Raw genomic sequence first — 21,512 nt, 5'->3', positions numbered from 1 at the left:
CAGACTCATGACCCTGAGGTCAAGACCTATGCTGAGTATCAGGAATCAGGCACTTAACTGACTAAGCCACCCAGGTGCTCCATGATTTCATTCCTATGAAATAATCTGAAGAGGAAAATCTGGAGACTGTAAGTAGATCAGCTGCTGCCAGGGTTTGGGAAGAGGGGCATAGGGGGAGTGACTGCTTATTGGGTACACATTTCCTTGGGGCTGATGAACATGTCCTGGACGTAGACAGTGGTGATAGTTACACGACATTGTGAATGTAAGAAAAGCCATGAAATTGTATACCTTAAAAATAGTTAAATGGTGAATTTGATGTTATATGAATTTTTCTCAATTTTTTAAAAAAGTGAGTGAGGGGCACCTGGGTGGCTCAGTGGGTTAAAACCTCTGCCTTCGTTCGGCTCAGGTCATGATCCCAAGGTCCTGGAATCAAGCCCCGCGTTGGGCTCTCTGCTCTGAGGAGAGCCTGCTTTCTCCTCTCTCTCTGCCTGCCTCTCTGCCTGCTTGTGATCTCTGTCTGTCAAATGAAAAAAAAAAAAAAAAAAAAGTGAGTGAGATCAACTCTCAGCTTCCTGTGGGTATAGGGCTCCCTGGAGAAGCAGTGGTGTCTCTCATGTCCTTATATCCTGGCTGGTACAGATCCTGAAGCCTGGTGGCCCTGCATCCACATTTGGACCCTCCTGCAGAATAGCACAAAATGCAAGATCAGCCTTCTTCTGATCCCAGGAGTGGCAATAATTTCTCTCCTGTGACAGCATGGGGACAGATAGTAATATTTTTATACTTCATCTGTTATTCTGAGGGACTTCGGTGTCTGCATTTGGTTTGCCCCTTTGCCCTGGAGGCCCAGGACTTGTCCCAGGCAGGGTTCCAGGCCCTTGATGAGGAAGAGCCTCTTTCCTCTTTCGCCTCATATGTTCATAGTCTCTCTCCAAAGTCTTCCCCTCTATAAGGAGGGACCATTCACAGACTCACACTCTCCATGGGCATTTGTTTAGACTTTTGTGTCAGGTTCTGTCCTGGGCCTAAGGATCCAAAGATGAACAATACAGAATCCCTGCTCTGAGGAACCAGTGAGGGAGGCCAAAAGGTGGCTGAGCGGCACTGGTGTGACAGAGGACACGCATGAGGTGATGGAAGGAAAGGCCCAAGGGGAGACATGTGCACAGGCCTGGAGGGACAAGCAAGACTTCATCCAGGAAGCAAGGCAAAGACAGGCATTCCTAAGCCATGGATGTGTAAAAGAGCCCAACACACTGAGCTCGAGTTGAGAATGGGGTCAGGGATGGGTGAGTAGATGAGTGGATGAAGTTGGACCACTAGACAGGGGCAAAGCTTGGAAAGCCATGTTCACTAGCCTGAGCTTAGAATTGATCCTGATAGTGGAGGGAAACTACTCAAGGAATTTAGGAAGGGAAGTTCCACCATTATATTTGCATTTCAAGATGGGGGTACATATTGGGAACAAAACAGAGGCTGAATTGGAGAAAGAGTTGGCTTGGGGGTTGGCAGGAGGCTGCTGCAGATGATATGTCCAGACAAAGGCCATGGACATGGAGGAGGCTGGGGCAGGACTAGCTGGGCTCAGGTGCTGAGTGGCTGGTGCAGGAGGGTGGGGGTTATAGGAGAGAGCAGTTCTGGGAGACTCTCGGACTTCTGATTTGGGTAGGAGTCATTATGTGATGAGGGACCCCTAAGAGGAACAAATTGGGAAGGCAGATGGCAAGCTGAGTTTGGAGCAGAGTGAGCTTAAGAGCCTGAGGCATGGCCAAGTGGAAAGGTCAGGCAGGCCAGCAGGTGGAGGGCTGGCGCTTAGGTTGGAAGCCTGGGTGACTTCTACCTGTGCTTCCCTGCATGCATGTCCCATTTCTCCCCAGGAGTTCTGTTTTGGGAACTGTGACCTGGAAGCTGCTGGTGCCTGCTCCTGTCAAGGTTATTCTGGTTTAAACTCTTTCTCCCTGTTGGCATGTGATTTCATGCTTTTCACTTCTCCCTTTAAATGGAAATGCAGAAAATGATCTTTGCCCTCCAGTGGGGATTGCGATTTTTTTTTCCTCTCTCAGCTCTGACACCTGCTACTGTTTCACTTGCTATTAAAGGCCTGTGTGACCGTGACTGGGTGGCATGCCTGGGGCAGTGCTAAATGGGTGTGTGGGAGGGCTGGGAGAAGTGTCAGGAGAGAGGTGTTAGAGAGTGACTCACAGGCCCCAGGGCAAAGACCGTCAGGCTGGGGCTGGGGAGCCAGAAGGAGGGTTTCCCAGCAAGGACCCATGGTATGTGCCCCCAGAATGAAGGGCCACCCCTACCTTGGCATCCAAGGCTCTGAAGCTCTTTCTGGGGCTCCTACCTACTACTCTCACCCATCTGCCGGGCACACCATATTCTGCCTTGTCAAAGGTCACACAGCTCGTGCACAATGGAACCAGAGTATCAAGTCATATGTATAGGACTGTGTATGGCAGTCTGCCCTTTATCCCTCCACCACTATGCCTCTGTCACCATGACAAATGATCCCATCAGGGTGAGAACAAAGGGCAAGCTACTTGCCGACCCAACCCAACCCTACTGGCTCAACCATGAGTAACTGGATTGGGGGTTCCATCTGTAAGGCCAAGCCGTCAGGAGAGAGATAATGGGGTGTGGTCGTTTGTCCAGCCTCTTTTTTCCCCTCCCCTGGGAGCCTGCCACTGCCTTGGGCTTCCCTTGGTCTTCAGCCCTGCTCAGGCTGCAGAGGGAGGTGGGAGCCACCTGCTTTCTAGTCCCAGCTTGTTTGCCAATTTATTCTCTTGCAAACAAATCCTGCCTTGTGGTATTGTTGCTGTAATGGGAAAGAGGTTCATCTATTTCCAATTCTGCACTGTGGGCAGACTTTTAAGGGATCTGTCTGTTTTCAGTTCCATATTAATCTGCTTCCTGCCACAGCTCCAAATATCTTCTGCTCATAAATGCGGGCCATTTTACTTAAGGGCTGGGGGTAGACAGGAGATAATATGTCGCTTGTTACATTTTCAAATGGGGCAAGGTTAAAGGGACTTGTCCTATCTCGAGACAATACCTGAAGGGATTTGGACAAGATAAACACCCAAATCCTTTACCTATGAAAATGCTTTGCTCAACAGAGCTGATAAGAAGCACGTGTGTGTGTGTGTGTGTGTGTGTGTGTGTGTGTGTGTGTGTGTGTCTGTGTGTGTGTGTGTGCATGCACATGCACGTGCCTATGCAGGTTTGCACATTCAAGCTGTTGAGATTTCAAACCACCCCTCCTTGGTCAGCAGTACTTCCATACTGGAGAGATGAATCTCAGTGATGCTCAAGGCTTCCTTTTTTTTGTTTTTTTTAAAAGATTTTATTTATTTATTTGACAGATAGAGAAATCACAAGTAGGCAGAGAGGCAGGCAGAAAGGGGAAATCAGGCTCCCCACCAAGCAGAGCGCCCGATGCGGGACTCAATCCCAGGACCCTGAGATCATGACCTGAGCCAAAGGCAGAGGCTTAACCCACTGAGCGACCCAGGCGCCCAAGGCTTCCTTTTTATCTGGAACACTGTAGGTCTTTGAAGGACCAAATCAAGCCATAGGAGATCCTTCCTCATGCTCTTGAGGCCGGCCTGGGGCACATTTTTGAACATCTTCTTTCTGTTTCCCCAAGAGAGCTCTAGGCTGAAACCCTGCTGGTTAGGAATCCTACATCACAAGGCTTTTCTGGCGTTTAATCTCCCTAATCCATATGATGCCATGGCATTATCTCATGTTTAACAAATGAAAACAACACATCTTGGCCTTGGCGGGCAGACCTGTCCAAGGAAAGCTGTTGGAGACCAGGAGTGAGATGTTGGAATGGTCCTGGGAGTTCTGCCGCCTCTCACTCCATCCTGTGTCTGCTGCCCTAACCATTGCTCTCTTATGTTCATCCCTGCTGAGTTTAAGGAGCTGCAGTTCTAACCCAGATAGGAAGATTTAAATATCCTTAATTCTCTGCCCTGAAACATCGTTCATTAAAACCCTCATGTTTCAATCTTTTTTTTAGATTGTGTTCCTTGATTGATCTCCCCCCTCCTCAAATGGGAGCCCGGTGACTTGCAATTACCATTATCTGAGAGGAGATGTGTTTGCGTACATAGCCAGGGGCTTAGATGTGCTTATTATTTCCAGAGTGTGTTTTGTGCTCTCCCAGGTTTTTTCTTGCCTACGTGATGCTACTTAAAATCTACTGTGCAATCTTCACAGTCTGGGTCTCATTTGCTTTCAGACTTCTGGGCCTTCAGATCCATGTGTGGCCTGTCCATCTATGTATTATTCATACACACACCTGTTCTCAAGAAGGAAACCAAATACAGATTAATTTATTTTATTAATTTTTTTTAATTGGAAGATGAGGAATCACAGCTCTAGTTTATATACCTGTTGCCCCCTCCACCCATAAGCTACTCCCAAAACATCTCTCAAAAGCCTTTTACTCCATAGCAAAAAGCTGCCTCCTCTCCAAAGGGGACCCCCAAGAGCTCTCTTGGGGGCACCTCTGCCCAGAGGCATACCTCTGCAATCCCTAATGTTGCTCAGTTGTGTTCTTTGCCTGACAGGAATGGCTCAGCTATGAGAGCAGGCCTGTATCACTGGAAATTGCTTCATTCTGATACAAAAAAATTTCCAGGGGCACTTGTGTGGCTTAGTTGGTTAAGCATCCAACTTGTGATTTCGGCTCAGGTCATGATCTCAGGGTTGTGAGATTGAGGCCCCCGTCATCAAATCATCATTGGTTTCCATGGTCAGTGTGGAGTCTGCTTGAGGATTCTCTCCTTCCCTCTCCCTCTGCCCCTCCGCCCTCTAATATAGATAAATAAATCTTTTTTTTTTAATTTCCAGAATTTAGAAGATGGAGCACATTGTATTCTGGGAGAATCTTGCAAGGCTTACATTATTGTCAGACTTTAACCTTTGCTATTATTGATTGGGTTTGTTCCTAAAATCAACTTTAAAAATATTTGCAGTAGTCTTATATAATTAATGATTTTTTTTCCTAATCTCTCAGAAATTCCTTTCATGTGTTTCCGTCTTTGAGCTTCTTGGTTGCACTGGCTTGAATAATTCCTCATCCTGTGGTAGATTTTTCTCCCAGAATGAATCAGCTGTCATTGTCACAGAGCAGTGTGTCAGGTAGGCATGACCTGTGGGGCAGAGAAACCCAGGAAAGCTCCTGACAGGAAGTTGATGTTCTGAAGTTAACAAAACTACAAAGATGTTTGTGAATTCGTAACACAGTTAAATGGTCGGAAGTATGGCCCCTGGGTTTAGAACAAACTCTACCACGTATTGGTCAACAGACTTGGGACAGGCTTTTTTACATCTCTGAAAGAATGTAAACTCATCTGGACAAAGAGAGAGGGAGAAAATAAAGGATTAAATAAGATATTACATTTTAATGTCAGACGCCCTCTGTAAGTGTTAGGGACTGCACTGTTACTCTTGAGTTTGTAAGCCAAGATTTAAAAGCATGACTCTAACTGGGAGACGGAGCACAGGATGGTTTGCAGTGAAGACAGCCATCTCCATGACAACCACAGTGACCTCCACTTAGCAGGTTTCTTGACAAATCACCCAAGGCACCATTTTGCTTATAGCTCAAAGATTCCCTGGCCCTTCCAGGAGCTTTCTGAATGAAGATTAAGGAAAGTTTCCTTCTTTTTAATACAAGAATAGATTTTATTAATTTTAATTTTATAAGTAATACAGGAATATATTCTCTTTTTAAAAAAGTAAACATTCCAGAAAAGGCTGATGTCTCCTTCACACACCATCTCCAGCCCTCATCTCCACCCCAGGGGAAACTCTTACCATCAGTTTGCTGTGTCATCTTCTACACATTTTACCATGCAACGAATGCCCACAGAAAAAAATATAATATTATTTAATGTGCATGTGTGTGTTTATCCTAAGCTGTTACATTATGTGTCATATTATAGCTTGGTTTTTGTACACACCAGAGTAGGTCTTGAAGATCTTTCCATGTCAGCACATATAGAACATTTTTTAAAAACTGCTATACGGATATGTGTGTATGGTGTAGATGACCTACGCCTAATTTAGCCAATCCCATTTTGATGGCCATTTGTTATCTCCAATTTGTTGCTCTTGCAAACAAAGGTGCCACAAACATCCCTGGGTCTGCCTTTTGAGCACATGGATAATAGTTTTTCTGGGGGAGATATGGAGAAGCCAAATCACTGACTTATAGTACATGAATGTTTTTCACTTTAACAGATACTGTCAAATTGCTCTGCAAAGTGATCATACCTGTTTAGAATCCCACCTATACAGCATGGAATTTTTTTTCCTCTTTCACCTTTTCAAATTTAGTAGGTAAAAAAAAAAAATCCCTCATGTTTTAATTTCCATTTTTCTGATTACCAATAAAATGGAGTATTTTGGTCACCCATTTGGGGGCCATTTATATTTCTTTTAATTTATATTTTACATTTTTATCTCATAAAAATTTTATAGTTATATTTAGCATTTATATTTCTATGAATTAGAATTTTATATCTAGAGTATTTTTCTACTGGATTATTTTTTGGCTTTTATTTGATCTGTAGAAATTCTTTATGTATTCTAGATACTGCTCCTTTGTCACAAGTATTTTCTCCTTTTGTTCTTTAGCTTTATTTATGGTGTCTTCTGTCATACAGAAGTTCTGGTTTTTGATGTAGTCAAATTTGTAGTCTTTTATGTGTTGTTGTGCCTTGTTTAGAAATCCTTTTCTATACCAAGTCTTGAAAAAAATCTTCCTGCATCATTTTAAAATGTTTCCTTGCATCTAGGTTGTTACTGAGAGGCGTCTTCTAGGTAAGTAACACATTATCTATGTGGCAGGTGTAGCCACAGCCCAGACAGGAGGCTCAGGCCCTGATGGTTCAGAACTGGCTAACTCAACCCTCACAGAAGACTTGAGCAATCGTAACAGTTTCCAATAGAGGGCAGTGTCTGAGCCGGTCTGCCTCCCTGTATTGGGGCCCTCCTGGGTTCCCTGACTGACCAAAGGGAACATTTTAACTGTTCTAAAATTACCAAGTGCCAGTGAAAAGAAAATATGTCTAGTCGGGGAAAAGACCAGGAGCAAAGTCTGTTGTGAGTGTGCTACACAGCGGGAAATAAAACAGGGCCAAGGGGAGAGTGTCCTGGTGTACTCTGTGTGTTATGACCACACCTAGGAGAGAACAGATCAAAGTTAGCTGGGATCACAGAGGGTTTTCTCTAAGGCAAGCTTTGATGTCTGCTTAAGTCTGGTCCACACACTTGAGATGAAAGCTCAAGTTTTACAGAGGAATTGTTATTTACTGAAACATGAGGCAGGATGGAACATGCAATGCCCAAACTTCCCCTTTTTGATTCCATCAATAATGCAAGCCCTGGCTCCTTCAGAGGGGAAACTGAGGAAACAACAGACAGATAGCGCTGTTCAGTTTAGTTCCCACCCCATTTCACCCCAGGCATATCCTGGGCTAGCAGGTGTTCTGTTGTTTGTGTGTTTCATACTATCAATGTAGGATTAACTGTACCATCATGAACCTGGAAGCGCTTTGGCAGTGAGACGCAAAGATTTTCGTAAATCTATGGATCCACATGAATTTGCAAATCTGACTCAGTCTCTCAGCTCATGGGCTGGGTTCTCCCTGTTGTTCCTGCTCATCCACTCTCTACCTCTCCCTGCCCTGCTTTATGCCCAGGAAGGTTGCCTGTGTGGGAGGAGTCACAGTCCCTTGTTCATTGGTTTCAGGTTTGCATAGACTGATGAGAAGTACTTGCAGGAAGAGAAGTTTGCATATTTATTCCCCAGGCTCCCTCCCTGCCAGGCTGCAGCTGGCAGCAGCTTCATTTCTTTGCAGATTCAGGGTAATCCTACAGCTATAGGAAAGACTAACCACACTCTCTTCTTCCCCTTTCATGCCTTGGGGTGTGAGAGCTTTCCAGATAGTCTGGGTGCTTCACTACCCTGTGTTGGCCTCCTTTATTCCTTCATTAACTTCTCTTCAATCATCTCTCTGAGTGTACTGTTTGATCCCTGCCCCAACCCTGACTATTGCAGAAATCTAAATCTATCTGGAGTCTTCACCCTGAAGCAGATCAAATGTATAATTAAAATTTTATTGTTGTTTTGACAATAAAACACACCTTTGCCACACTCGCAGTCTCCAAGCCCAGTGGTGGCTGCTGCCTTTCCAAGACACACACCTTTCCAAGACACAGCACAAGTCATTACAGGCTTGCCTACTATACCCCAATAGAGGGGTTCATTTTCTGTAATTCTCTAGTGTATATTTATTGAAGACCCCTTCCTCCAGGCTCATAGAAAACTCTCACTGCTGTAAATACTCTTTAATTCCATCTTAAACTTTAAAGGCAAGCAACCTGGAAGATGAAAGGATCACAGGAACCAATTTGGATGCCTTGATGGTTTGACTAATTCATTGGGGGATGCTTGTAGAAAGTTGCTAGCGATGTAAATTATTGCATTTCTAGGCAGCCCTGCCCTTCAGGGAGAGGATTGCTGTTCTATAAGCTATGCAGTCACCATAAAAAGGGAATCCAGGTAGGTGGGGACATTTAGTGCCCATCTCTCCCCCAGATCCACATGACCTGATCCCCAACCCATCCCTTCCCCTCTCCTTCCACCGGCTGGCTAAGACATGAGGGAATAAAGCCCAGAGATTCCATTACGAGGAAGGGAACCTAATCAACACCTGAGATCACCATGGATACTGACAGCGGACTGGACACCGACTTTAATTAAACACTTAGTGAGGCTTATCCACTGCAGACTGTTCCAGTTAGATCGCTTGTCCTTTCTGGGCACACCACTTCTGCCCCTGTAGCTGATCCACTCTACCGAATTCCCCATCCAGCCCTCACCCAAAACACAGCCCTTGTCTAGTGACCTAGGAGACGCCCTTGATGCTTTTTCCTCCTCTGGCCCATGTATTGCCATGCCCAAGGAGGGTGGATTTCATCTAAGTCTCCCCACTCTGCATTCTTCTCCCACCTCCACCCCCAGCACTTGGTCAGGACCCCCTGGACCACTGCACTCGCTTCACAACTGGCATATTCTCCTGCCATCTCCATGCCCTCTCCATGGCACAGCCAGAGTGAGAGTTACAACTATGATCCTATCCCTGATACCCTTCTGCTTGAAACACTTCAAAGGCTTCCCCTCACTTTTGGGATAAAGACCCAAAGCTTTATAAGCCTGCACAGCCTGGTCCCTACCCAACCCTCCTGTATCATCTGATGCCATGCCTCCCTTAGCCATGATCTGGGTCCCTTTCTTGGGTCTTCTTTTTGAGCCTCAGACCTGCCGTGTTCCATTTCGGCTCATGCCCTGTGCCTTTGCCTCTGATTTTCCCACTCCAACACCTACTTTTGCCTAGTAGACTCCTTTAGACCCTGACTCAACCAACCAACCCCACCCATGGACAAGGCCAGTCGCTGTTGCACACTCCCATGTCCTGTTCATGGGCTGTAATTATACACTTAATTGAGAGATTGATGCCTGTTTCTTCCACTAGATTGTATACCATGTGAGATGGGGAGTAGAGTCTGTCTTTGTGTACCTAGCATATAGGACAATCTCAAAAAAAAAAAAAAAAAGAAAGAAAGAAAGAAAAAGAAAAAGATTTGCAGAAAAAATTAATGGATGCTATCATGCTCTTTCTTTAATATCAGCTAGTGGTGCCAGCACCTTCCCAGATGGAAGAAATGGAGGTCTGGGATCTGGAGAGAGGTAGACATGGCACCGATTCCAGAGTCAGGGGGTAGACTAGATTGTTTTCTGACAGCCAGCAATTCTCTGACTTGGGGGATATTCATATCCTCTTGTCTCTCCTGTCTGTGGAGACGCTCCCAAAATCTGGCTCTGTCTTGTGCTATTGTTGGCGTGTCCATGCCTGCACACACACCCAGCTTGTGACGATAAGAGCCCCTCAACCTTGTAGCTCCAAGCCCTTGCTTATTCTTGGGCGGGGAACATGGGCCAGCCAGTCCTGAGCCTGCTTCTGAGCACATACAATAAAGCACTTAAAAGCCAGTTGTTATCTTGGAACTTCTTTCCTCCCACATTATTGGCAATGCAAATGATGGATTAAATTACAAGCAGAAAAGGTTTTGTTCAGAAGTTGGAGTTTTCAAAATCCTCCCCAGGGTAATAAAATGGAAAAGGGAAAACCAAGCACACAAGATCTTCCTTCTAACCCCCAAGCGCCAGCCAAGACTGTAGCCTAAGAAATGATGTGTATGAGGAGGAAGGGAGCCAGGGCTGGGAGAGGTAATTGTCTAAGCCAGTGTGCACCATGGTCACTTGGAAGGCTTAGGAAACACGGATGGCTGGGCCCCGCCTCCAACATTTCTGATTCAGTTGGTCATGGTGGAACCCGAGAACCTGCATTTCTATCAAGTTTCCAGGTGAGGTTGATGCTGCTGGTCTGTGGAGACCCCACCTTGAGAATGGCCACACTATGCTGCGCTGCCTCCCCACACGCTCTGATTTCTCTGTGTATCCTCATTATGTGATTGTTGAAGCGTAGACTCTGATCAAGTAGGTTGGGATAGAGCTTGGTACCCATGCTGGTGTGGTGAGGATCATGTACTTTGAAAGAAGGCGGTGCCAGGGAGGGTCATTCTCACCTAAGTTTCCAAGGTCTCACTGGGGTAGCCAACAGGAATCCCATGTCTGCATGCCAGGGAGTGTTTATCTCAGCTTCAGAAGCAAACCTGGCCTTCCTTTATCCCTCTTTGCTGAAAAGACCCTTCCCCAGAGTGTTGACAGCGGGGAAGAGGAAATACAGCGTAAGAGATATACAGGCATACTTGCGAGATAGTGTGGGTTCAGTTCCCAGGCTGCCACTACAAAGTGAATATTGCAATTAGGCTAATTAAAAATTAAATAAATTTTTTGTTTTCCCAGTGCAAATGAAAGTTATGTTTACATTATACTATAGTCTACTAAATATCTGCTATAATAGTGACCAAAAAACAATGTGTATGCCTTAATGAAAAAAAATTTAATATTTTGCCTATTTGTCAGAGAGAGACAGAGGGAGCAACAGGCAGAGATAGATGCAGGCTCCCCACTGAGCAAAAGCTGGATGGAGGACTCTATCCCAGGAACCCCAGGACCGTGACCTGAGCCGAAGGCAGGTGCTTAACTGACTGAGCCACCCAGGCATCCCTTAATTTAAAAATATTTTATTGCTTAAAAACACTAACCATCATCTGAACTTTCAGCAAGTCATTTTTACTGAACAAATATAAGTATGCATGTAACAAATAGAATGAGGAAAACTCTGAAATGCTGTGAGCATTACCAAAATGTGACACAGAGACACAAAGTAACAAATGCTCTTGGAAATGGTGCTGATAAGCTTGCTTTACGCAGGACTGCCACCAACTTTGAATCTGTAAAACACACAGCGTCCACGAATGCAATAAAGCAAAGCAGAGTGTGATGGGGTATGTCCACAAGGGCAGAATCATGCTGCCAGCTCAGACAGGTGGACAGAGTCTCTCTACTGGGAGTCCGGTCTCACTGAAGCTGTACAAAGTGTAGGGAGTCAGTGTGGAAAAGTAAAATTTTCCCCTTTGTAAAAGAACTGGGTGTTCCAGGGTATCCTTTAAAAGCAAGAGCTCTGGGCTTTGTTATTTAAATGAAATAGCATTTGTAAACCATTTTCATCCCGTGCTTGGCTGCTAGTGAGTGCATAATGAATGACAGGTATTGTTATTAACAGGAAGGACTAGTCAGAATCAGAATCCATAATGAGAGGGAAATGAGCAGGCTGATAGCCTATAGAATAAAACAGAGGGACTGTTTAGCTGTTGGGACTTCCTGTTCTCCGCCCAGCTCCGAGTCTGGCCCTCAGAGACATCAGTTCCTATTTGTTGGATGGAAGGAAAGAATTACACAAGTCCAGGTAAATTAGTGGGTGGGGGGATCTGAGCTGATGGTACTTTTCCAGAGGGAAAGAATGACGGAGACACCTGGATTCTTTTTTTCTTTTAGATTTTTATTTATTTGACAGAGAGCGAGACAGCAAGAGAGGGAACACAAGCAGAGGGAGTGGGAGAGGGAGAAGCAGGCTTCCCACCAAACAGGGAGCCCGATGCCGGGCTCGATCCCAGGACCCTGGAATCATGACCTGAGCCAAAGGCAGATGCTCAACGACTGAGTCACCCAGGTGCCCCAGACACCTGAATTCTTTAAAGTGAGGGCTGCTGGGCCCTGAGTAGCCTTGCTTGGTTTCCTTATTTATACAACGAGTCAAACCACTACCATACAAGGTTATTATGAGACACTCTTGACAATGCATGCCTAAGTGCTTCATTAATTGTCGAGCACAAATCAAATATTAGCCACTTTAATCAAGTGGGACAACCACCTAACAGATCCTTGAGGTGTGACAACTTCAGTGTTGGGGCTGAGAGGAAAGGCTTCCTGTCCTCAGGCACTTGCTGTATTGGCTTTATCTTTTGGGTTGGCTCTTGCGTGCTAGAAACATCTTCATACTATTTGCTGAATGGGATATGAGCGCCTTCAGAAGGCCTGAGTGCAGGTGGGTGAGCAGGGCCCACCAGGTGCGAAGCAAGAAGGGCCCACATTGGTGGGTAAGACAGGGTGCCCCTGAGCCCCGAGGGCGGCACAGAGCAGAGCCGCTCCAACCTCCCTCCCTCCTCTCCACAGCATCCTGCGCCTCATTTATTGTTAATGCTGTTTCCACGGGCTCGTTTGCAAATAGCCTGAATAAAACATCAGAGCGGGGAGGGGGCAGTGCTTGCGGTCTTCCATGACTGCCTCTGCCTCCCGTCCCTTCCCGCCTTCCCTTCCCTCAAGTTCCTTCTCCCTTCATTACTCTGATTAACAGTAGCGATCTAATTGGCTTGTCCTGAAACCCCCAAGTGGGACTCACAGGCTCTTGCAGGGACGGTAGGGAGGGCGACTCAGACAGGTCCAGCCTTTGTGTTTGCTGTTTTCCTGGATGGATGAAGGAGAAAAGCAAGCGCTGAGTTTGCAGTCTTAGAGAGGAGATCCGGGATCGCATAGCGGCTCTGATTTCCCCCACCCAGGGAACTGCCTCAGCCCACAGGAGGATGGTGAGGGCTCGGCGGCGTGGAGAGGACCATTCAAGCCCAGTCGTGCGCAGCCCCCAGGCTGCTCCCGCCGGGGTGCCAATCCAATCCAGCTCGAGAGGCAAAACCCACACAGGATCCTGAGACCAGGCCCATGAGGGAAGGCAGAGCCAAGAAGGCAGGACCTGAGCACAAACCTGAGTCCACACACCCAGGTGCACAGGGAATACGGTTTCTGTTACTTCTTATAGCTTAATTACTGATTCTCCTGATTCTTGCAGCAACCACACTCTTGTGTTTTTTCTGATCGCCCTCTCGCTAAAAAATGTATCCTTTAGGGGGGCACCTGGGTGGCTCAGTGGTTTAAAGCCTCTGCCTTCGGCTCAGGTCATGATCCCAGAGTCCTGGGATCGAGCCCCACATCGGGCTCTCTGCTTAGCAGGGAGCCTGCTTCCTCCTCTCTCTCTGCCTGCCTCTCTGCCTACTTGTGATCTCTGTCTGTCGAATAAATAAATAAAATCTTTAAAAAAAAAAAAATATATATATATATATATATTCTTTAAAACACTACCATGGAAGCCTTGCCAGCTTCTAAAACTGCCATGTCTTTAAGATCATTTTAACCTGCAAATTCCGCCCAGACGCTCTCTTATTTTTATAAATTTTCTGTTTGAGAACCTGAGCCTTTTAACCTGTCAAGTTTCCCACAGTCTGGATTTTGCTGATTGCATATTCAAGGAAGAGTTCAGTATGTTCCAACAAGCACTGTATTTCCAGCAAATTAGTAGCAGGATCCAAAGGCTTGATTAGGCTTAAGTTTGATCTCTTTGGCGAGATTATAGATGTGGTGCGTTTTTCATCGGGGGGCACATAGTATCTGCACGTCGCCTTTATGTGATGTTGGCAGCTGTTGATGGTTAATGCCTAGATCCACTCATTCACTGGGGTGGCAAAATGGTGATGTTTCATCATTTCTTTGTCATTTATTGTTGGCATACTTCCACAAAGAGATGTTTCCTCTCATCTACAATTTGGTTATCCAGTGCTGTAATTCACAAAGGAAAGACAAAGCAAGTGATCGATTCTTTGTCTTTATGTATCAGTTTTCAAGCTATTGAATAAATGCTTCTCATCCTTCAATAGTGATCAATTAAGTTTTTTCAGATATCATTGGGAATCTATGGCTTTAAACATATTTGATAGATTTAAATACATTAATACAATTATTTATCCTACTAAATATAAATTGTGCCATCTTTGGCCGTGGGAGCTTCTACGGTTGGTTCCCGAGTGCTGTGAGCACGGCCCCGTTAAGTCTCTGATACCTTCCCTGCTATCTGGGGTGACAAGGCTCATCTTCCTCTGCCCCAGACCTGAAACCAGCCCTTCCCCCAAAAAGCCCTGATTCTTTTTAGTGGGATATGATGCTGGGGGTTCTCATTGCTAATTTGCTACAATATCAGTCATTGTTTTTAGTCCTTTCAGTGGACAGACCTAATGAGTTAAGAGGGGGAAAGGGGAATCTATAGACAGTTCTATAATGCTTGTTCTGAAAATGTAAGCTTGTTCAAACACAATTGGTATATTAAGGAATGGTTTGAGCCTAATACAGATTTTGTGTTTGGCTATGGGTGATTTCATATACAGGAGAAAAAAAGAGGTGAAGGCAGAAAACTGCACCCAGCCGATCCGAGCTGCTTAAGAATACACAAAACAGTGGAAAAAATCTCAGGAATCATCTTTCCAACAACTGAAGAGGAAGCACATCTATCTACAAAGATCTTAAATCCAAACTGCCAAATCCAGCCCAAGTAGCACCTTTTTCTGCCAAGTGTGAGTGGCTGGTTTGGTGGTTTCAAATATCTACAGTTTCGAGAGTTTTCGGCTGTCAGGTGCAGATGAGAAAGCAGCAAAAGAAATTCCAGCAATGACACAGAAGCTAACCGAAGAAGCTATGCTCCGGGTAACATTATCGATGGTGATGAGACAGGTATCATTTCTGCATGTCTCAGAGGGCCTCCGTCTCAAAGGCAGGAAAGCATGACCCAGAATTTAAGGCTACAAAAGATCTTGTAAGTCTGGTGTTCAGCGCCAATGCCCAGCAGAGGATAATGAGACAGCCGCCCACAGCAGGTTTTCCAACTTTCTACCCAATGTCCAGTAAGTGTCCTTTCACCACTTTACAATAACAAGCCACACCTTTCCACTGCCCAATTCCGCAAGCGATCTTCGGGTCCTTTCCAAGGCAAAGTGCCATATTTATTGTCATTATTTATGTATTTCTTACCCATTTAACATGTATAGAATTATGCTAATGTCAGTCCTTTTTAAAAAATTGTCACTGCTGAGGTTTTGGAGGGTTGTACCCCTATTCCTTTTTTTTGCCATAAGCCTTGTGGTTTTCATCGAGTGGTTTTTCGTGCGGCGGTAATTCTTTGGAGCACATATGTCATGTTCTACATGCACACACCTCATGAGTTCATACTGACAATTCCAATTCTGTTTCAAGACTGTTAGATTTTTACTTGCTTAACATCATCTGTGGTACATCGCTATCTCCTTTCCTCCCAGCCCAAATCCTGGTTCTCAAGGATGCAGGGCGTGATAGAATATTCCATAATTACTCGTTTGCTTTATCTCATCTCTCACACACAAACAGCCTCAGAATAATAGTACAAAAATTGCCACAACCTATATAATTACAGAGAAATCTCCCAGAGAAGAGTTCTGACTGTTCACTTTCAAGGGTTGGCAGTGGAAAGACTGTTCTAGGGCCCCCTCGAGATCTCATCCCAACCCCGTTGCACTCACCGCTATTGGATTGAGCAATTCAAATTCAAGTGCTGTCCTCAAGCTGGTCTACTGGACTTCTGTCAGATTCCTCCTTCCTCCTTCAGCTTCCTCTGATTTACTTGCTAATACTGGGCAAATCTTGACGCTATTGGTGGTTTGTCCTGCCTACTTGTGTTTTGGGGTTGGGGGGGATAACTTGTCACTTAAACTTGTTGTAAATGTTGTCCATGGCTGCTTAATTTTTTGCTGTCTAGCTGCACCATCTGTGTTTGTGTGGGAATTCTGGGAGGTTTAAAAACCAGGTCATTGTCATTGCTTTCTTCCCAGAATCCCTCATTTGATAACCATTTTTCATAGTTGGTCTTTTAATATTGACATTAATTTTTTTTACATACATACAGATGTTTTACATTTTTAGTAAAATCTGTTTGATCTTCCACTGTTATTTTTATGTGTAAAAAGTCCTTTGCCCTTTATATGTTACATAAAAACCTTTTTACAATTTCTTATGATATTTTAAGTTTCAGTGTGTATATATATACTTCTCTCATCTATTTCAAAGATTTTTTTAATTTATTTGACACAAAGAGAGAGCAAGTGAGCACAAGCAGGGGGAGCCGCAGAGTGAGAAGGAGAAGCGGGCTCCCTGCTGAACGGGAAGCCTGATGATGCTGGCTTGCTCTCAGGTCCTTGGGATCATGACCTGAGCCAAAGGCAGACAGTTAACTGACTGAGCCACCCAGGTGCCCCCATCTCACTCATTTGAAATTATTCTACAAAATACTATGAGAGGAATAGCTAAATTAATTATTTGCCTCCTCAAACATCAAATTTCTCCAAATCCATTTGTTGAATTTCTAGTTTCTCCTTTAGTATAGATCAGATATAAATATCAAGGTCTATATGTAGGCTATATCTTCTTAGTATGTCTATTTTTGTAATTATACCAAAATGCTTATGTATTTTTTTATTTCATTTATTTCAACTTAAAAGTATATTTTAAAGTCTAGGACATGTCCCTCCTCACTATTTTTATTTTATTAAAAAAACAAGCTTAGTTGCTTTCACCCACATTATTTCTTAGCGAATTCCAGCAAAGTGAAAGTCCAAAGTTAATTTCTTGGGCAACCCATTGGTTCTCTGACAATTTCCTTACTTAAAATGTAATCATGTCTACTTGTTTGACCTCTTTCAAATGTCATGTAAAATCCCAAGAGGTCTTGTCCATGGTTGCATCATTGCATCTCAGAATCAGTTGGCAAGGCTCATGATAGCTTACTCAAGGCTGGGCAAAGAAGTGTTGGGGAAGGGTTAGGCCTAATAGTAGATCTGCTTAGTAGAGAGGTAAGATTGCTGTTGAGAAGGAGGATGCCATCTGAAAGGCAGGATTCAACCAGGCAGGCAAGACTTCTCATGACAAGAGTTTTAACCTTTCCAGGTGTGATTCAGGAAGGTGCTCAATGTTGGTAAGTCCAAGATAGAGAAGTTCCATCCATAGGTAACCAAAACCCAGCACCAATCTTCAGTTTGGAGCAAATGCTTCTTACAACCACTAACCCATATTTGTTAAGAGCCGAGTGGAGTTAGGACTACAGTATGAAACCATGGAACAGAACAAAGCTAATGCAATCACAAGAATGCTAATCCATGATCTTGATCTCTGGAGGTGGCTGAAACCAACTAATTTTCACCACCACAGGCCAGCAGTAAGGATACATCATATTTGCATTCTAGAGTTGATTTTTTTCCTAACTGCGCCTTTCAGCTCTGACCTTGTGAGGTGAGGCCTAGATGTTTATAAATGCCTTCTTCTGTCTTTCTGAGATAAAAACAAAAACAAGACCAAAATTAATATGTCCAATAAATGGGGTGTAAAGACTCCCATCATGTAAATAAACTTGGAAATATATTTTGGAACCTCTTCTACAAAACATCAGCCGAGAACCATAGTTGAGATTAAGTAAATTTTATTTTATGTGCAGCCCATGGTTTAAAGGAATAGGAGTCACATAGTAAATTTCGGCCTTCAGGAAGACGCCGAGATACTAAATAGGAACAGGCAGCTCGTGTCTGTCCACAGTGAATCCTCTAGTAACACAGGCCTGTTCATCTGCCCCAGTGTTTTTCCCTGGGTTCCAGCAGTCAGAACCTTTAATATACCTGCAAGAAAGCACATTAACTGATACTCTTAGCAGAGTCAAACTTAGAGATTCAAGCACTTGTTACAATGACCACTTCCTTCTCCCTCATTTTGCAGCCCAGAGAGGAGGCCTGTAGGCCTGGGGAGGGGAAGGGACTTGCCTGGGAAACTTGTCCGCAGAGAAGCCAGACCCGCCAGGTCATTGCTGAAGATGGTGGCTGCTTTCACAGATTTCCCCCTTCTCATTTTACAGATGGACCAGCCACAGGAGACTTCCCTTTTACAACAGAACCAACCACAGGAGAGTTCCCTTTTACAAGGGAGCCAACCACAGGAGACTTCCAGACCAATTACCAAGGGATGTTCTGAGAATCCTACTGGTAAGGAAAACATCAGGCCCGCCTTCTTTAGGAAGACCTTCTTTAGAAGAACCAGAGCTTATGAGTGGTCATTTTTATATAAACTGCCCATAAAGCTCTCTCAGAAGGTGCAGCCCTATAAACATTCCCAAATAGAGCAAACAAACAGTGCATTTTAATGATCTAAAGAAAATGATGATGAATGATTTTAAGTGAGGAGGGCTGCCATAACACTGTAAGTAAAGTCAATACATTACTGAGTCCATGAATTAATTAGTGTTTAAATAATAGAAATGACTATCAATTACAAAACATTACTGCAAATTACTTGCTGTGCAAACAGCTTCTTTTGCTATTATTAATAATTCTAGCTACTGATTTTCTGTAATTGCCAGCCACCGTCTTCCTTTGGGTGAACAGCGGAGCAGAGTTGGACTGCAAAGTCAAGTTCCCACTCACCCCAAGAAAAGTCAGTTGGTACCCCCCCATCCCCTTCTGCTGACCCTTTAATGCAGGCTTGCTTCTCAGCCCCCATTCTCTGCTGTCTGAGAAACCTGAGAGGCTGTCAATTGGTATTTGCTCCTTATGGTCAGAACTAGCTTTAATATTAAAATCAAACATCCAAGAAAATGCCTGAGGCAACATTTTCTGTTTCTGAGCATGATTTGACCGATGAAATCCTTCCACCTTGTGTGAGCAGCTCCATAACAGTGGAGGGCAGATCTGGCCGGGGAGTAGATGACAGGGAGCGTTGTGATTTATTAGAAGGTCTGGGCTGGTGGTTTAGAGGATCAGAGTTCAGGCCCCTACTCTTCGATAACCTCAGTGTGGGATTTGGGATGAGTTATTTGACCAATTTTGAGGTTTTGCTCTCCCCATTAGAAGAAATAGACTGTGCTCCTTGTTGTCTATTTCATGAGGAAATGAACGAGGATTATGGCTGGTGCTTCAACCCCAAATAAGACATATGATCAATGAAGAAAATCTTTGCTCTCTCTTTTCCATTTAAAATAGTTGTGCGTTAATTCTCGGGTTGATGCTGATGGGGTCAGCCACCTGTGTAAATGGAGCCCGAGGAATTAAGGTGCAGCCCCCTGATGTTCCCTGCCTTCCCTGTCCCCTCTGAAACTCACACATAACATCATGTCCCACCCCATGGAAAGCTGGCACTTCCCGAGAGCTCCAGGTGGGCAAGCACCATCCTCAAATGTTAACTGGGTTTTCTCTTTCAGTCCCTTCAGCAACCCTATGAGGCAAGTCACTTTTATGCAGTTATTACAAAGAAAGAAACAGAGACACAACAAGGGCATAGCCACAGAGCTAGCAAATGACAGAGCCAGGAGATCAACCCAGAAGGACTCTCCCACCCGACTAAAACATCAAATACACAACTAATCTCAGAATGGGCTTTGACCCTGCAGCCCTGCCTTCTTTCCTATTCTGCAACCGGGATCTAATAACTTAGAAGGCAGTGGTCTCATAGCGAAGGGGCCCTCCAAGCAGAAGCCTCTGCTTCCCCCAGGAAACTCTTCCCAGCACTCTACTTTTGTGGCACCCTGGGCCCACCCTGTTCTGGCTCTCAGCTCAGGGACCCCACATGGCTGGGAGCTTCTGGAGGATAGGGACAATTCAATGTTGGGTGAGCAGGCCCTCACCCAAGGTCTGCCAACCATAGGTAAACAATTATATAACTAGTAAGTCTTTCTCTCGTATCCCTCCAACATATGCACACAAGGACTTAAAACCTTCAGGCTCCCCAAAATCCCAGAATGCCACTCCAGAACCCTCTGACCAATGGCCATTTCCATACCTGCCCTCCAAGATGGCTGCTGCCAGTGGAGGTGGGAGATAATGGGGAGGTGCGGTCTCTGGGACCTTTTAACCCATTCCCCTCAACACCTTTCTCCCCCAGGATGCTTGATATCTTTTCCAGACCCTTCCTCCAGGGGGCTGGTTGGCATAGGCAACAGATGGAGTCCCTGAGAGCAACAGGAAGCTTCTCTCCTCCTCAGTCCCATGCTTACCCATGGCCTGCCAGCCTCCCCCACCCTCATAACCACACCCCCCTGTCTTAAAAGGTGACTGCAATAAAGCAGGAAATATAAAGCAGAAAACCCATATTCTTTGGCTGATCAGTCTTTGAAATAAATGCTACAAGGTAGAACAGAAATAAATTTATGAACTATTCGAGCTGCTATTCCTCGATTTCAAAGTAATCCAATCATGGGGAAATGTCAGTTCCAATTGAAGAAGAAAACAGACTTCAAATGTCTGGCGTTCCCCAGCCTGAGCAATCACTGAGGTCATAAATGCGGTGATTGTTTGAGAGCCCCTGCAAATCCTGTGCTGGGCACTGTGGCCGTGGCATTTGTGTAGGTTCTGTGAAAACCTTGCACTCCTCAGCATGCGCACGCTCTCACCTCTTCTCCAACGCACCCCTCCACCCTCCCTCAGAGGGGTGTTGATATTTCAGCCCACAGGAGGTCTGTAGAGCTTAGACTCCAGAACACAAAGGGACAGAGCCCACTATGCTATTAAAAGAAGGAACCGCTTTGGGTCCTGATGGCAGAAGGCAGACTGGGTGGATGAGAGGCCTCCAAGGCATTCAGAAAATTCACTTCAATCAATGGGAAATGAGTCAGAGGGGCAGCAGGCAGCCCTGGAGCCTATCAGACTAGGCTTCTTGTGGACTGGTGAGGGCTGCCAAGGCCTCTGGGAGGAGTGGCATGGGTCACTTGACCTGCTGCAGGAAAAGCAAAGTTCTGCTCCAAAGCCCCACTCACCCAGAGGGACCAGGAAAGAACAATGATGCAAAATGCACCAAATCTTGCTTTTGCTCACTTTCTGAACGTCTCAGTGAATCTCTGACGTTGGGGTTAAGGCTTTGTTGACTCATCTACCATGGGAATGTCTGAAATTTCTTGGCCAAAAATCTCTTTCCTTTCTTTGTAAATTAGGTAGATTCTTGGTGGTTCCTTATTATTCTTTGCCTCTTTGCTCGCCAGTTTTCTGCACAATAGACCACACTTTCTTTTTTAGAGCCCTCTAACTCTTTGCTCCCAGACACTACTGTCACTGGGTGTTTCTCCTTCTCTTTGAGTCCT

At 45.0% G+C, this 21,512-nt stretch overlaps 1 long non-coding RNA gene across 2 annotated transcripts; it reads left to right on the top strand.

Moving 5' to 3' along the window:
- Window positions 1-39: 39 nt before the first annotated feature.
- LOC131998858 (uncharacterized) lies at window positions 40-18,888 on the top strand. 2 transcript variants are annotated; one of them, XR_009398895.1, is made up of 3 exons: window positions 40-128; window positions 18,303-18,429; window positions 18,804-18,888. It is a non-coding gene; the product is annotated as an uncharacterized LOC131998858 (long non-coding RNA). The 2 variants fall into 2 exon arrangements; XR_009398896.1 differs by lacking the exon at window positions 40-128 and adding an exon at window positions 15,162-15,276.
- Window positions 18,889-21,512: the final 2,624 nt, after the last annotated feature.

This window comes from Mustela nigripes, chromosome 13 (assembly GCF_022355385.1).
Source record: "Mustela nigripes isolate SB6536 chromosome 13, MUSNIG.SB6536, whole genome shotgun sequence".
Lineage (NCBI taxonomy): Eukaryota > Metazoa > Chordata > Mammalia > Carnivora > Mustelidae > Mustela > Mustela nigripes.
Note: the sequence above shows the minus strand (reverse complement) of the source record. Positions and strands in the feature narration are given on the sequence as shown.